Source organism: Phyllostomus discolor, chromosome 2, assembly GCF_004126475.2.
Source record: "Phyllostomus discolor isolate MPI-MPIP mPhyDis1 chromosome 2, mPhyDis1.pri.v3, whole genome shotgun sequence".
NCBI classification, from domain to species: Eukaryota; Metazoa; Chordata; class Mammalia; order Chiroptera; family Phyllostomidae; genus Phyllostomus; species Phyllostomus discolor.
Window position 1 is genome coordinate 113279142 of NC_040904.2, and position 14423 is coordinate 113293564.

Here is a 14423-nt window from a genome sequence, read left to right on the forward strand (position 1 = left end):
ATTAAAATTTCCCAAAAGAGGGCAAGCAGCAGCCTCTCCTGAGCTTGGTCGCCCTGCTCAGCCTTCTGGAGGAATCACTCAGAGTGGTACTCAGACCTACACCTCCACCAGCAAAACCAGCACACACAAATGCAACCTCAAGAACAGGACGTTTCCCTCAGCAGAGAGCTCCCCGAAGGCTGAAGTTTCACCTTTTAGTCACCAATCCTAATTAAAGCTGGCACTCACTGAACACCCACTGTGGCCCAGGAAAAGCACCTAAGGTACAGAGCTCCAGGTGGTCCCGCGCACAGACCTCGTGAGATGGAAGTGTGTTGGTCACCCACTCGAGAATCTGAAACCACAGCTGAGTTAGTTCCTGCATCTCTGTTTATGTTGCTCCCTCGCTGTCCTTGCTGCAGGGTGGGGTTGAGGGGCTCCACTCTCACTTCTCCCCACTGGTAGGAGCCCCCACTTTCTGCAGTCTAACTTACACTTCCTATCAGAAGCCAGCTGCAAAGAGACAACAGGCTGCTCAGAAATGAACACACCAGTGGGTCCCACGACCCTTCCATCCCAAGGGTGCCAAAGGCTTCCCCTGCTTCATTTCTGTTGAAAAGAACCTTTAGCGTCTACTCTAGACCAGGCACCACTTGGGTAGAGGAACCGCATGGACGCATGGCCTGGGCCCTGTCTGTAGGAGCACGCAGTCCCTCAGGTGACTGTTCCCATGGGTGGCTCGGTCTTCCTCATTCATGCCAGGTTCTGCCAGTTTTACAAATGCCTACTGCCCCAAGGGCTCCCGGCCCCACCCAGGCCCACTGAGTCAGCTCTGGGGTCCGAGGAGACCCCCAGGGTAAGTGTGTGCGTGTCCTAGCCTGGGTTGTTTGATGGCATCTGAAGTGTGACTTCAGGATTGAAAGGCTCTGTTACATTATGTACATTACTGAACTTACAGACTCACCGAAATGTATTCTTTTCTTTATCCTTAATGCCTTCTTCTATTGCCATGTCTGTTCAATTCATGTATTATATATGCCTACTTGCATGCATTTTAGATACTGATGGAACTACAGTAATAATGAAGAGGCAAATCGCAAAAGCTGCTGAAGAGGCAATATACAGTGGTCCTGGTTTGTGTGCTACATTTCCAGAAACAAAATACAACACGGTTAGTCCTCTCCCTGGGTTTACATTTTTTAAATTGGGGTACAGTTTGCATGTGTAAGCACAGGCCTTTCCTGAGGTCCAGGCCCAGCAGGTATGTGGCCCTGGGGCCACAGAATTTTCAAGGAGCCTTTCCCCTGCCCAGACAAGTAGTAAAGTCCTGTTAGCTCCAGGGAGTCCAACAGCAGGACAATTCCAGAAGAAGGGAAGAGGACTATAATTTCTGAGTCATCTACTCATTTAAGTCTGGGGCAGGGCTGCTTACGTGTGGAGGGAATGCCTCTCTTCTTCTCTCCTGGCTCCCAGGGCCTCTCCAGGGCAAGTGGTGTTTTCTTACCTAGTCACACACCTGGTGAGAAGGAGACCCCTGCTGGGCCTTTTGGGGGGCCAGCTGGGGTGTGAGAGTCAGCCAACTCCGATGTTCCACATACACCTCCCACAACTCAAAGGAACTCGGCAAAAACTCCCTTGCAGATCTTCAAGACAGGGTGTTAACAGGCAGCCAGAGCAACAGGAAAGTGCCCTGAATTTGTACTCAGCGTGCGAGTATGTTCCAGCCCCAGCCCCCAAGCCCAGGCCGGACCCCACTCAAAACACCCCAAGGAAGCTATGTGCGCTCACTCGCCAGTCCACAGAACCAAGTCTTTCGGGGACTAGGCCTGAATCCTACTGCAAATTACCACTGATCATTTCCCCAAATTCTGATTGTATCAAACTCAGACTAGGGAGACATTCTTCCCAGTTCAGTATAGATTATGCAAAAAATTAAGGAACGTTCTTGCCTAATGTCTCCCAAGATTGCTGTTTAGAGAGAAAGACATATCTTCCAACCAAAGCTTTTTTTAAAAAAACAAACTAGCTGCTCAAAATGGGCAATGTGTTATATAATGGCAATGACAGATTATCCCTTATTTCACAAAACATTAACGTAACAACAGTATAAAATCAAATTTTGGAGGAATCTTCTCAAATATTAACAGTGGTGGTGATATTTGTAACTTAATGACAAATGTTTAAGAGACTGTAAATTAAGTACTCTGAAGTCTTTTTTAAATTTTATTGATTTGAGAGAGAGAGAGAGACATACAGAGAAACATAGATTTGTTATTCTACTTACTTATGCAATTATTGGTTTCTTCTTGTATGTGTCTTGACCAGAGGTCAAACTTGCAACCTTGGAATATTGGGATGGTGTTCTAACTAACTGAGCTACCAGGCCAGGGCAATACTCTGAACTCTTACAATAAACTTATTTTTATTGAGAAGTATAGTAAATAAAAGAAACTTACAAGAAAAGAGATTTGTACACTGTTTCAATAAAGGAGGCACTTTATCTGATTTCAGTTGTTACGTCCCTGTGCTCTTGTTCTGTAGAATCAACTCCTTTTATTTACAATTATTTTAAGAATTATACACACAAAATTGCTAAAGAATATTTGTTTTCTGAGCAAAACAAAAGAGCCATTCAAACAATTTCAAGCAATTTTAAATATATGTAAAATCTATTCAACCTTTCAAAGAGCATTATTTAATGTTATAGTTGCTATTGCTAATAGTAAGTTTTAAATATTCTGTGCAACTTGAATCAGTCAAGACTTTAGAGTCCACAAATGCTTATTTCTATCAGAGTACTTTTTCAACCTCTTCTTCCCACAAACCCTTAACTCTGAAAGAGAAGGCTCATCTTTCAGATAGGTTCTCCCCCAAAATAGAGTAAAAGAAACTAAAGGGAAAAAAAAGTCAGTTTTGAAATTAACAAGACTTGGCCCATCTCTGAAAAATCACACACAGCCTGCCCAGGCCCCCTTCACATCCCCAGTGTGGGAGCTGACTCGCACAGGTGTCCCCTGAACCATCCTGGACACCTCATGAAGGATAATTAATGGCCACCTCAGTCAGATACCCTCAAGTCACCACAAAAAGAAATCTACACCCTCCTAAAAATCTTTGTCCAAATTGGTCTGGACAGAGAATTATCCCCACCCCACATCCAGCCAGCCCCGCCTTCAGGCCAGCCTGCCCCCACCCCCCAGAGCTTGCAAACTGGGCTGGCCATCAGGGCTTTTGTAACTCAAAAAAAAAAAAAGAATCAAAAACTCTCACTTTAATCTCTATAGAAATATGAATGTTCCTGTCTGTGTGCTTAACTGGAGTCAATGTATTTACTATTGAAGATTTCGACCAAAGAAGTATGAAAGCCACCACCCTCGGGAAACCTGAGTGGAGTCGCCCCACACACAACCTTCGGGTTCTCAAAGACTGGCCCTCTAGCACCCCGTGCTGACGGCACAGTGGGCAGGCTGCTGCTCGGCTCTGAGACCTGAGCGCCTGTGTCCTTCTGAAGGAGACACGAAGTGACCTCCCTCATCAGGGACAAGCAAGGTGGCTGTGACACTCATCCCCCCAACAAGAAGTCAGAGGCCATTGCCGTTTCCAAACCTAAGCCACAGTGCAGGTCAGAATGAGAGGCTGTGTTTGCAAAGAAGTTTATACATTAGAAACGTGGATAAGTTCTAGCCAGTATCCAGGTAGTACTGATGCCCAAAGATGAGAAATCGCAGGCAAATCAGGCAAAACCTTCTCACAAGAGAACAGGACAAGCTGGTCCAATAGTACGTGAGCTGCAGAGTTAGTGAGAAGCTGCCTTTTCATCCCATCTGGGAAACCACCCACTAACCAACCCAACTTCTTAACATTCTGACACTGATTTCAATACACTGGATTATTCCTAAAACAGAAATGTTAGAGTCGCTCATTCACAGGACGATTTGCCCAAAGCACAAAACAGTGGTACAGGTTTGTCTCAAGAAACAAAATAAATCGCAGAGTGAGATACCAGGGCAGCATTACAATAGAAATTTAAAATAGCGTCTGGTTCCTTCCACCTGCCAAAACATTACTACTTAGCTGAAAGACAGTCTTCCTTCAAAATATCTTTTTATACTGCCGATTGTGAAAATATTCTTTCAGCAAACATTTGTTGAGTGCTAATTCTGGAACCGCATACACAGCAGTGAACAAAGCACAGTCTACTGGAACAGTGTCTTCTTTCTGTGCAAATACATATATCTCATTAAGATAACAGTATGAAAAATTCCATCCAGATAGTTTTCACTTTTAACAATAAAGCTTTTCCTAGAAGATCAAATGTCCCTGGAAAATGCCATTTTTATTGGCGACCAAATATTCCATAAAGAATGGTATCATGATTTCCCAAAAGACCCTCCTAAATGCTTACCACCAGATAAAAATATAAAAGAGAGACATAGTTAAATATAACATGTTAGACCTACATTTAGGGCCTCAAAAATTCAATAAATAATAAAGGAAAACAGAACTCACACTCCGGCAGGGTGCACCCACACAGCCACACATCCCCCGTGCCACCGTGTAAGGCCTAATTTCTGAGTCTCCCTTACTTTATAGGCCCCACTACCTCTTTGATCTAAGAGAACATTGTCTGCACAGAACAATTTCAATTTCCCTTCTTTTCAGGAAAGGAAATGTTTGCACTTCAAAGGATTCTTTGAAGAGCAGCCCTGCCATCCTGGCCTGACCAGGTTAGGAGCCCCTGGCCACAGCGGGGGGTACAGGAGCTGGGCGGCTGCCCACCCCAGCACTCTCAAGGCCAGCTCCTTCAAGGGGAGGGTCTGGGGCAGGGGAAGAAAAAACAAACACATGGAGTATACTTGAGGCTTTTGATCATGACCTTCAGAAGTCCCTTTTCACACACAATTCATTCCCAACTCAGGGAAACTGAGGTACGGAAGATAGGGAGCAGTGGACAATGCCACGGTAGCCCCTACGAACAAAATCATTCCCAAAACCAGACTCGCTGAGTGTCTAAGACCCCTTCTGGACCAGGAAGAAATGGAGTCCCCCTCAGTTATTGTAGGTGATGACAAAGGGGATGACCTTGATACATGAAAGGCAGAGGAAGAGCCATACTTCAAACACAGTTCTGGAACCATCCCCTAAGAAACTTTTAGCAGATAGTCACCAACAGAAACCAAAATTCACAACTAAGAATTTCACCTCTTCTTTCTCCACTGGCCCTCTAGTAGGGGGCCCGCAGGGTCAACAAAAGTAGCATTAAATAACCAGGAGGTATTTGCCAAGAGCCAGCACTGTTCCTTCCAACCAAGTCCCTATGCCCATCATGGCCCACTGCTGAGTCTAGAAACTCAGGGGTATAGAGCAGATAAGAGAGGATCTGCAACACTTTTTCTCAGCTCTTGAACAAGTCCTAGGTATTTAATAATGATCTCCACCCTTCCCCACTCCAAGTGGTTCAGTTCGCCTGCTCAGGTTGGCAGCTGCTTGAGTGGTGGGCAGGAGGCAGGAAGGTTGGCTCCAGGCAGGAGCCTACTCTCTCCTCCCCACAGCCCGGGATTGGCTCCGGGCTGCTGCCTAGGTGTGTGGGTGCAGGTTCCAGTGACCAGGTCACCCTGAGCTGGAGTCTTCCAGCACCTCTCACAAGCCCTCCACCTGGCATGGCACTGAACCTTTGTATTAAAATTGTGAGTGCTTTATCTTTTTTCCTTGTTTTACTTTTCTGTATTTTCCAAAATTTTTTATGATGTGCATTCTAAGTTTTAGAAACAGTTTTGCTTAGTAGATAGAAAACTTGACCATAGTTCATTCCTTAGAAAGATCTACTCCCACAAAAAAACAAATTTTATATATGGCAGTAAAAAACATTATTTGAACTCAAAGTGGAGTATGGATGGTGGGCTAGACAACAACGCTGACTCAATGTTAAATTTCCTGATTTTGGCCCTGGCTAGTGTGGCTCAGTGGATTGAGCACCAGCCTGTGAACCAAAAGCCTGCTGGTTCAATTCCCTGTCAGGGCACATGCCAGGGCTGCGGGCCTGGTCCCTGGTTGGGGGCGAGCAGGAAGCAACCACCTGATGTTTCTCTCCCTCTCTTTCTCCCTCTCTTCCCCTCTCTGTCAAAATAAATAAATAAAATCTTTAAAAATTTTTCCTGGTTTTGATAAGAAAAATCAAGCAAGAGAGCATCCTTGTTCTTAGAGACAGTGAAGTATGTCCAAGTAAATAAAAAAGATGTCTTCAACTTACCTTCAAATGGCTCAGGAAAAAAAACGCATGTACACTTACATGTGTAGGTAGATCGATCAATTAAGCAATGGAAAGAAAGAAGGAAGGGAGCAAAGTGTGAAAAACTAGTGAATTGAGAAAAAGGTCCATAGGAATTCCTTGTACTACTTTTGCAATTTTTAAGTCTGAAATGTTATCCAAAAGAAAGTTGAAAGAGCGTTTCTCCCAAGTGCCTGAGATGACCTCTGAAAATGGTTCATTATTCACTCGACCCAGAAAATCCCACAGAATCATGCAAATCGAGAGGTTCAGATCTTCACGTTCACTTTAAGAACACTCCTGAAACTGCCCAGGCCGTCAGGGGTACGTGCATCTGCAGATCCGCCAAGTACCTGAAGGATGTCACTTTACAGAAGCAACGTGTACCATTCTGTCATTACAATGGTGGATTTGGTAGGTGTGCCCAGGCCAAACAGTGGGGCTGGACACCGGGTTGGTGGCCCAAAACAAGTGCTGAATTTTTGGTAAAAGTGCAGAGAGCACTGCTGAACTTAAGGTTTAGTTGTAGGTTCTCTGGTCATTGAGCACATCCAGGTGAACAAAGTTTCCAAGATATGGAGCAGAATGCACAGAGCTCACAGGTGGAATAACCCACCCTCACACGAGCTCTCCCTGCCACACTGAGATGATCCTGCTGAAGAAGAGGATGGTTCCTAGACCAGAAGAGGCGATTGCACAGAAGAAGATATCCCAGAAGAAGCGGAAGTAACACTTATGGCTCAGGAGTAAATTCAGCATAACATAAATGCTAATAAATTTTTTTAAAAAAAGAAACGAAAACTAAAAGAGAAAAGGACAGCACGAAAGGGGCGGGGGAGTGTTCCCCACTTATCTGTCAGCACCTGCACTGCACCTGGGCCTGTGCGGACTCACCCCAGGACACAGATGGCCCTAGCACTCTGAGGGTGTCAAAGAAGTGTTTCCCAAGGAAGGAGGCACTTCAGCATCTCACCACACTACAGCAAAAAGGAGGTCTGGGGGCAGGACCACTCCCACCGCTGGGCCTGAGAAGGATGGAGTACAGCCTGGAAGTGAATTTTCCCCATAGATAGAGTCCAGTCCCCACGAGACCACCTGCACAGGGATGTCCCCAGGTGGAGATGACTGGGTGTAGACAAAAGGAACAGGGCTCACCTGTGGCCTAGGCAGGAAGTCCCTCCATTTAGCACCACCCTGGGGACGTGAATGCCAAACCATTGACCAAAAAAGGAGGCAGCCCAGCCTCTGTCACACATGCCAGCACCGGGCTGTGGCTACCACCCAGCACCGCTGTCCCAGGGACACTAGTGCCAGCTGTACTTAGGGTTCTGCTGCTGAGGCTTAGTGAGGAAAGACCTTCATTCAAAGATCACAGAGAGAAATTTGGGCAAACAGAGGGGAAAAGCAGGGCATTGTCCAGTGGCAGAGTAGCCGGCCCCTGTACCTCCAGGACTCAGAAACAGAGGGGCATGGGGGCGAGCCTCTTCAGGTTCTTGTGCTGAAACCTCAGTGCCTGGCCCCGCCTCATGCACCTGGCATGCAGAACACAGTCCCAAGGAGGCCTGGGCCCCAGGTGATTCTGACGCCCACGGCCCTACAACACACTTGGTGGGTGGGTGGGTGGGACTCAGGTGAAGCCGCCAGGTTCAGCTCCTTTCTCTGCCATTCACTACCTACCTGTGTGGCTCCATTTCCCCATCAGTCAAAACAGCAATGCCAACCTCTCAGCAGTGGTGAGGATTAAATGGAAATATATGAAGTGCCAAGTACTCAGTGAGTCTAAGTCTGTGCTTGTGATTCTTGATCTCACCCAGCCCAGGACGCTCCCTCCCTTTCCATTTGTGTACCAGACTCTGGTTAATGGTCCTTGGTAGGCAGATCAAAAGATATGAGACACAGAACATGTGCATACCAACCTTATAAGATCAACTCCAGCATCTTCGTCACAGGTAGGAAGAAGGTAACAGAACAGTGTGGAGAAACACCAGTGAGACAAGGTTTTGTTCCCCTCCCTTCTCACTGCTGCTCAGGGGAACCTCCACCCCCCACCCAAAGGCATTAGACGACTGGACATGTCTACCTCCAGGAAGAGGGAATCAAGTGGAAAACAGAGAGCTGGGTAACTCAGGGTAACTTAGACAAAATGGTTGGGGTCCAGGATGACTATGATGAAGGCAGACACCTCCCAAACACACACACACACACACACACACTTTCCCACACACACACACAGATAAGCACTAAGAATGGGGCTGTGAGCTCTGCTTGGCGGAGGTTCAAGAGGCCCAACCCAAGATGCCTGGATCTGAGACCTAAGGGGACCTGTCCCCCACACCCAGGGAAGCACCTGGTTCTAAAGAGAGAGTGGCTTCAAGGTCGTGCAAGCAGTCAAAGCCAGCATAGTCCCAGAATCTGTGGCTCTTCCCCAGTGTTCCCTTCTCCATCGAGGCAAAAAGGCCACAAAATGCCCTCCTTGACCTCAACTGTGAAAGATCATTAGTAAAGAGAGCCTTCCAGGTCTACAGGGGACAATGATACAAGAACTAGGGCCACACCCATGGATCCTGGACCAGAATCGGCAGACGCTGATGAAGCTTGACGTGCCCACAACACCTCGGCACTACTCTGCCCCTACAACACAGACACAAGTCCAAGCAATTGGGACCACACTTTAACACTGGCAGAATGGGAAGGCAGGGTAAAGTTGTCATAAAAATGATTTCTCTCCATACCTAAGTCAAAGAACTGAGCTCTCTTTCCAGTATAACAAGCTAACATTTATATCAAGCACTCAGTTGGTGCCAGAAGTTGTTAAGTGTGTTTACCTCATTCAAATCCTCTTACTCCTACAAGGAAAACACTAGAAGCCAATTGTCATGCAAGCAATAAGGAAAAGAACTTCTCTGTGGCTCTGAGAGATATCTTAGAACAGGCATTCATCCCACCAGTGGAGCCCAGCCTGGGACCACCAGGACGGGTGAGCCTTATGCCAGATCTATGCTTGTGTCCAGAAATGTCATTCCTACTGCATGTGTTCCTGGGATGAACAAACCCTGAGCAATTTTTGGGGGGTGGTTAGGAGGGGGCATGGCATCTCCCCTAAACCCGCCATGTGTGGTTCCATGAGTGGCTCAGGATGGCCACACCAAGCAGAGGCTGCCCCCCTGCAGCTCAGACTCCGCACTGAAGGTCTCTACAATGTGGGGCTCATTGTGCGTGGAGCCTGCAGGGAGTGCAGGATGCATGCCTAAACAAGCAAAACATATGCGGTTGTTCTCACGGTCAAGAACCCAACTGACTGAATCTTATGAAAAAAGCACTACAGTAGGAATATGGAATGTTAAGGAAACAAAACTATCTGTCCCCTCCCTACAGCAAAAGGGAGAAAAAATCCACCCAGGAACAAGGAAGAGATGATGCACAGTCCTACTCAGGGAAATTAGGCTACTCCTCCCACCTCCATGCAAGTCCCCCTCTTCACAGCCTTGAAAGGTTTCCTGAGCTGGACTTCCATTTGCCACCATCAGAATAGCAGGCTGGCAACAAAAAGAACTTACTTCATGAAAGGAATCTAAATGCATTGATTTTAATCCCTTTATTCTTTCACAGCATCCTATGGACTTCACGTTCAATAGCTTCACTACTGTGAGGCTGAGAGGGAAGGCTTCCCCAATCTACAGACCGAGCAGGTCTACCAGGTTTGGAAGGTCTCAAGGAGACAGCAGTAAAGCCTAAGGTTGTGCTGTTCTGAGTGCAGACCCCTCCTGCCCTCAGCTCCTAGAACTGCCCTTGTCCCGGGGCAGCTTATCTCAGGTACACTGAAGCAGTGAGGGCCTCTTCCCTCATCACAGAGCTCTCACTCCAGGCGTTGCAGCACATGCACATCTGCTAGTAACAATAACCAGAGGAAGAGCCAAATGAAGGACAGTGGATGTGGTCGGATGGGAGCCTTATGCCAGAATCTATGCTAATGTCCAGAAATGTCATTTCTACAGCCTATGCTCCTGGGACGAACAAATCCTGAGCGACATGTGATGTAAATTCTTCACCCACAGCTTGGCCAATACCAGGTGTCCAAAGAAGCACCTTCAGAGCAAAATGAACATATTTAGTTGTCCACCAAATTGTTTAACCAACTTGCTGCTTGACCTTCCAGCAGATTCCCAGGTGGCAAACACACTAACCTTTCCATGATAAATTATAATTCCCTTTGAACTGCAGTAGTCTTCTCAAAGCTGCTTTGGAGTAGAGATGGGGGAGTAGGGTGAAGGCAGGGAGGATTACAGAGAAAAAGAAAGAGTATTCCTATAGTTGACAGGGCTGAGAGTCTGCCACTGAAGATCCTACTACCATATCCTTGACTAGAAGACACCTAAAGCTTTGGGGTAGACGGAACCTTGGCCTGGGATCCAATGCCCATTTCCTAAGGCCCAAGAAACCCTGGACGGTAGACATCTTGAGGGCCCAGGAATGAAAAACCGAGTACACCCATGACTTCAGAATCCCAAGTGGCAGAGAGTCTCCATCATGACAACAGGACAAACCCAGGGCCAAGCTGCCCACGGAAGGGAGGCAGAGGAGCCCAGGGAGGCCACAGGCACCGAGACACCCTCTGACCCGTCAGGTGTGAGGAAGCATGAAAGCCAGGTGAGAAGAAAGATGCCATCAATCTAGGACAGGTGGCTACCAGGCAGTCATGAACCTAGGAAGGACCCTCAGGAGGGTACATCGCTTTCAGCTCTGTCTCTTGAGTATGTAAGTGGCAGCTGGACTTACGTCCTTCCCCATCTGCTCTTTCCTCAGCTTCCCCCATCTCACTAATGTGGTACCTAGACTCCTCTTGGAATCACAGGGGGCCCCGTTCACACTTCACACTGACTGCACTGGCCAATCCTGTTGAGTCTATCTTCAAAATCTAAAAGGGAGAATTCAACCTCCTGACATCTCGACCATGTCCCAGTGCAAGCTGCCCTCATTTTCCACCAAAATTACTTATGGCCACTTTCTCCTGTGCAGAAATAGCCTGGACTAAGGGTTTATTTCAGAATTAGTTACAAGCTCTAAACTGGTCTCCTACTTCCATGACTGCCCCTCCCCCTCATCTCTTCTCTACACAGGGCTGCAAGTCATCACAAGAGCCTCTGATGGTCCTCCACCCTCACTCAAAGTAAAAGCAAAGGCCTTGTGGCCTCTGGCACCCACAGTGGTCCTCACACCACAGTGGTAGATGGCCCCCTGGCCTGAAGGGGCCAACCACACAGTAAAACATTAGGGTCCTACCACAGGTCCCACTTGGTGCGAGGACCAACAGCCAGGTAGAATGATGGACATCTCAGAAAGCACCTCTGGCTCAGACAACTCCAGGGTTAGAGGAAAATATTTATCTTCATAACAAAAGTATACTTATGTCTGTTCTAAATCTTTATCTGGGATTAATAAACCAATGCCTCCTAATGTTTAGTTAGCAACGAAAAGGGATTAGGCACCGTTTGACAATCAGATATGGAGTCACTGTTAGCCATGACAGTTATATCAAGGGGCAATATGCTCAGCACTGAGGTTATGAGCTATAACAGAAACAACTTTTGGAGTGACCAAAACCACAGGTGTGGACACTTGGACAAGGATACCACATGGACACTAATATGAGTGGGACTACCACCCATTGTGGGCTATAAGAACTTAGAGCTCTGACCATCCCGCACTTGAGTTTGGCTGTACCGTGGGTCATGCTTGGAGCCCAATGGGACTTCCACTCCACCAGACACATGCTGCCACTGTAGCTGCCCGGCTTGAGGAGGACGCCCACCTTGCCATCCCTGGAGGCTACCGGTAATCTGGACTTGGAGCTCTATCCCCAGAAGGTCCCCCTTTCTTCATGCAACCTGTGTGTAACTCCACTGGCTTATTGGGGAGGTTCCCCGTATTAAACCTGGCATCGTGGAAAGACACAATGTGTGTGAGTGACTCCCTCCAGGGTGGCTCCCTTGTTCACAACAGGGATCAATTCAATTAGACATAACGCTGGGCCCTCCAACATTGTTACATATTTTTACAGGCCTTAGGAGAAAGAAAGTAGACTGGAACAATCAATAAAAGATGTATTTAATTCCATCAAGGAATGGAAACTTCTACCAAATGTAACTAGAATTCAAACTCCCAAGGTCAGCAATCTTGTCCTTTAAGCCTTTTTTTTCCTCCTCTAAAGCAAATAATTATAATACCTAAGAGTACCCACGTGGCTCAAATCCAGACTCCAACAAGTGAGTACATTTCTGATCTCTATGAAGGCTTGTCCTATTTGTTTAGGCAAACTCCTTTGACATCCTTTAAATTTTATGTATCACAATTAAGCATAATCTTCATATGCTAAACATTTAAAAACTATTTTAATCCATTGTTGACGTTCTCCCCTAAATTTCTATTCTGATTGGGTGACTTAAACAAGGCCTTTTGTATTAAATACAGAGGGTGTATTCACTTAAAAATAATAATTTCCACCAAGACCAGCTAAAGAATCAGGGATATAACTGTGCCACGGTTTCTTATTATTTGAATCAAACATAAAAGGCAAGAAATGTTAAGGCAAATAGTGAATAAAGTATAATTCACATTAAACATAATTAGGAACTCAGTCAAAGAACAACATACACAGTACTACTGGGTCAAATTTTTAAGAGCACATTTTTGGGACACACACCTGGGGCTGAAACCCCAACCTTTCCTCTTCTAACTAAATCTGTAATAAATTCAACTCCAGGTTATTTCCACATGGGAGCCGGTCCTGCTTATACCCCCGGCGTTACACCCACTAAAAACGGGAAAGAGCTACAAGCGCACCACAGAAGTACCACAGCACGACTGCACTGTGTACAGACGGGTTCTGGAAAGGCTGCCTTACCTGACAGCCTGGGAAGGTCCCACTACGCAGCAAGCACCACGCTGAGAAGACTTGGTCGCCGCTATGATGAAGGCAGAAATTGCTTCCCCTCCAAACCACGATGCTTGAGAAACTCAGCCTTTTCAGGCCAAGCCAGGTCCCAAGAAAGCCCACCCAGGCGAGACTTCACCGAAAAAAAATTGCCCCGGGGCCCTAGGTAAGGGCGTAGACAGGCGAGGGCGCGTCAGGGAAATCCTGGGGAGAAGAACGGTGGGCGCGGCGGCCGGCGTGCGCGGGTGCGCGGCGCTTTCCCCAGCCCGCCACCTGCCGCGGGACCCCTGTCCGGACGCCCGCGGAGGAGGACAGGACTTGGACCTCGTGGCAGGGTGCGGTGCCGTGCCCCGCGCCGCGTCCGGGAAGTTCGCCGGGTGCTCCCGCCGGCCTGTGCCCTCTCCCCGCCCCCTACCCATAGACCACCGGGGAGGGTCGCCGCGCTGCGCGAGTCCGCGGCCGGACCCGAGGCACCAGGTGGCCCACTACCCCTCACTCGGTGTTGCATCATGCAGCACGCTGCGCCTTGTGGTACAAAATGGACTCCGGTGGCGGGAACGCCGCGTGGGCACCAACCGCGCATCGCCTGGCGGCGCTACCCTCGCCACTCGGAAAATGTCAGCACCCCCGCGCAGGGACCCGCGCCTCCCTCCCACGACTCCACGAGATCCCGGGGTTCTCTCCAAGGTGATCGGATCCAGGAGCTGCCCTGGCGTGGCAGGGCCGGACACTCACCGAGCCGGCGGGCGGCGGGGATGCAGGCAGGACCGTAGCTGGATGGACCGAAGCGCGGACGGAAGCGCGCGGAGAGTGGAGTGGGACTGCCGTTAGTGGATGCCGGTGGCCCCGCCCGCGCGTGGACAGCTTACACCTGCCTGTACCGGTGGAATGAAGGGTGGCTGGCGGGAGCAGGATCCGCGCCTGGTTTTATCAGCCGCTGTCGCGTCACAACGGTGCACCAATGGGAAGCGCGTGGCTGTGGCACCAATCAACGTGGGATTTCCCTGCGGGCAGTGCCTGTTCACCCGGTTGCTATTTCTCTGCCTCTCAGAGCTGGTGGCGATGGCGGGACTGCATCCCAGGGCATGGACCTTGCCAAGCTCACTGGCACTGGTTTTCCTCCTCTAAAAGTAAAAGATCCTGGAGGCACTTCAATGCTTTTAAAAAATTATTATACATCTTCGTTTCTTTTATTTTATTGCTATGCCCTTGCTTTTTGTAGAGAACGTCCTGGGCCATTGTCAG

General features: G+C 48.1%; 1 protein-coding gene across 5 annotated transcripts in view; it reads right to left on the minus strand.

Annotated features, from left to right (window-relative positions):
• SLC7A1 (solute carrier family 7 member 1) overlaps window positions 1-14112 on the minus strand; it is a 66447-nt gene extending 52335 nt beyond the window's left edge. For 2 of the 5 annotated variants that reach the window (XM_036018362.1, XM_036018363.1), the window contains exon 1: window positions 13149-13378. The gene's annotated coding sequence lies outside the window, so the exon portion shown is untranslated. Of the gene's footprint in view, window positions 1-13148; window positions 13379-13913 lie in introns of those variants that run through there. The other 3 variants (XM_036018361.1, XM_028504719.2, XM_028504721.2) reach the window with 3 other exon arrangements.
• Window positions 14113-14423: the final 311 nt, after the last annotated feature.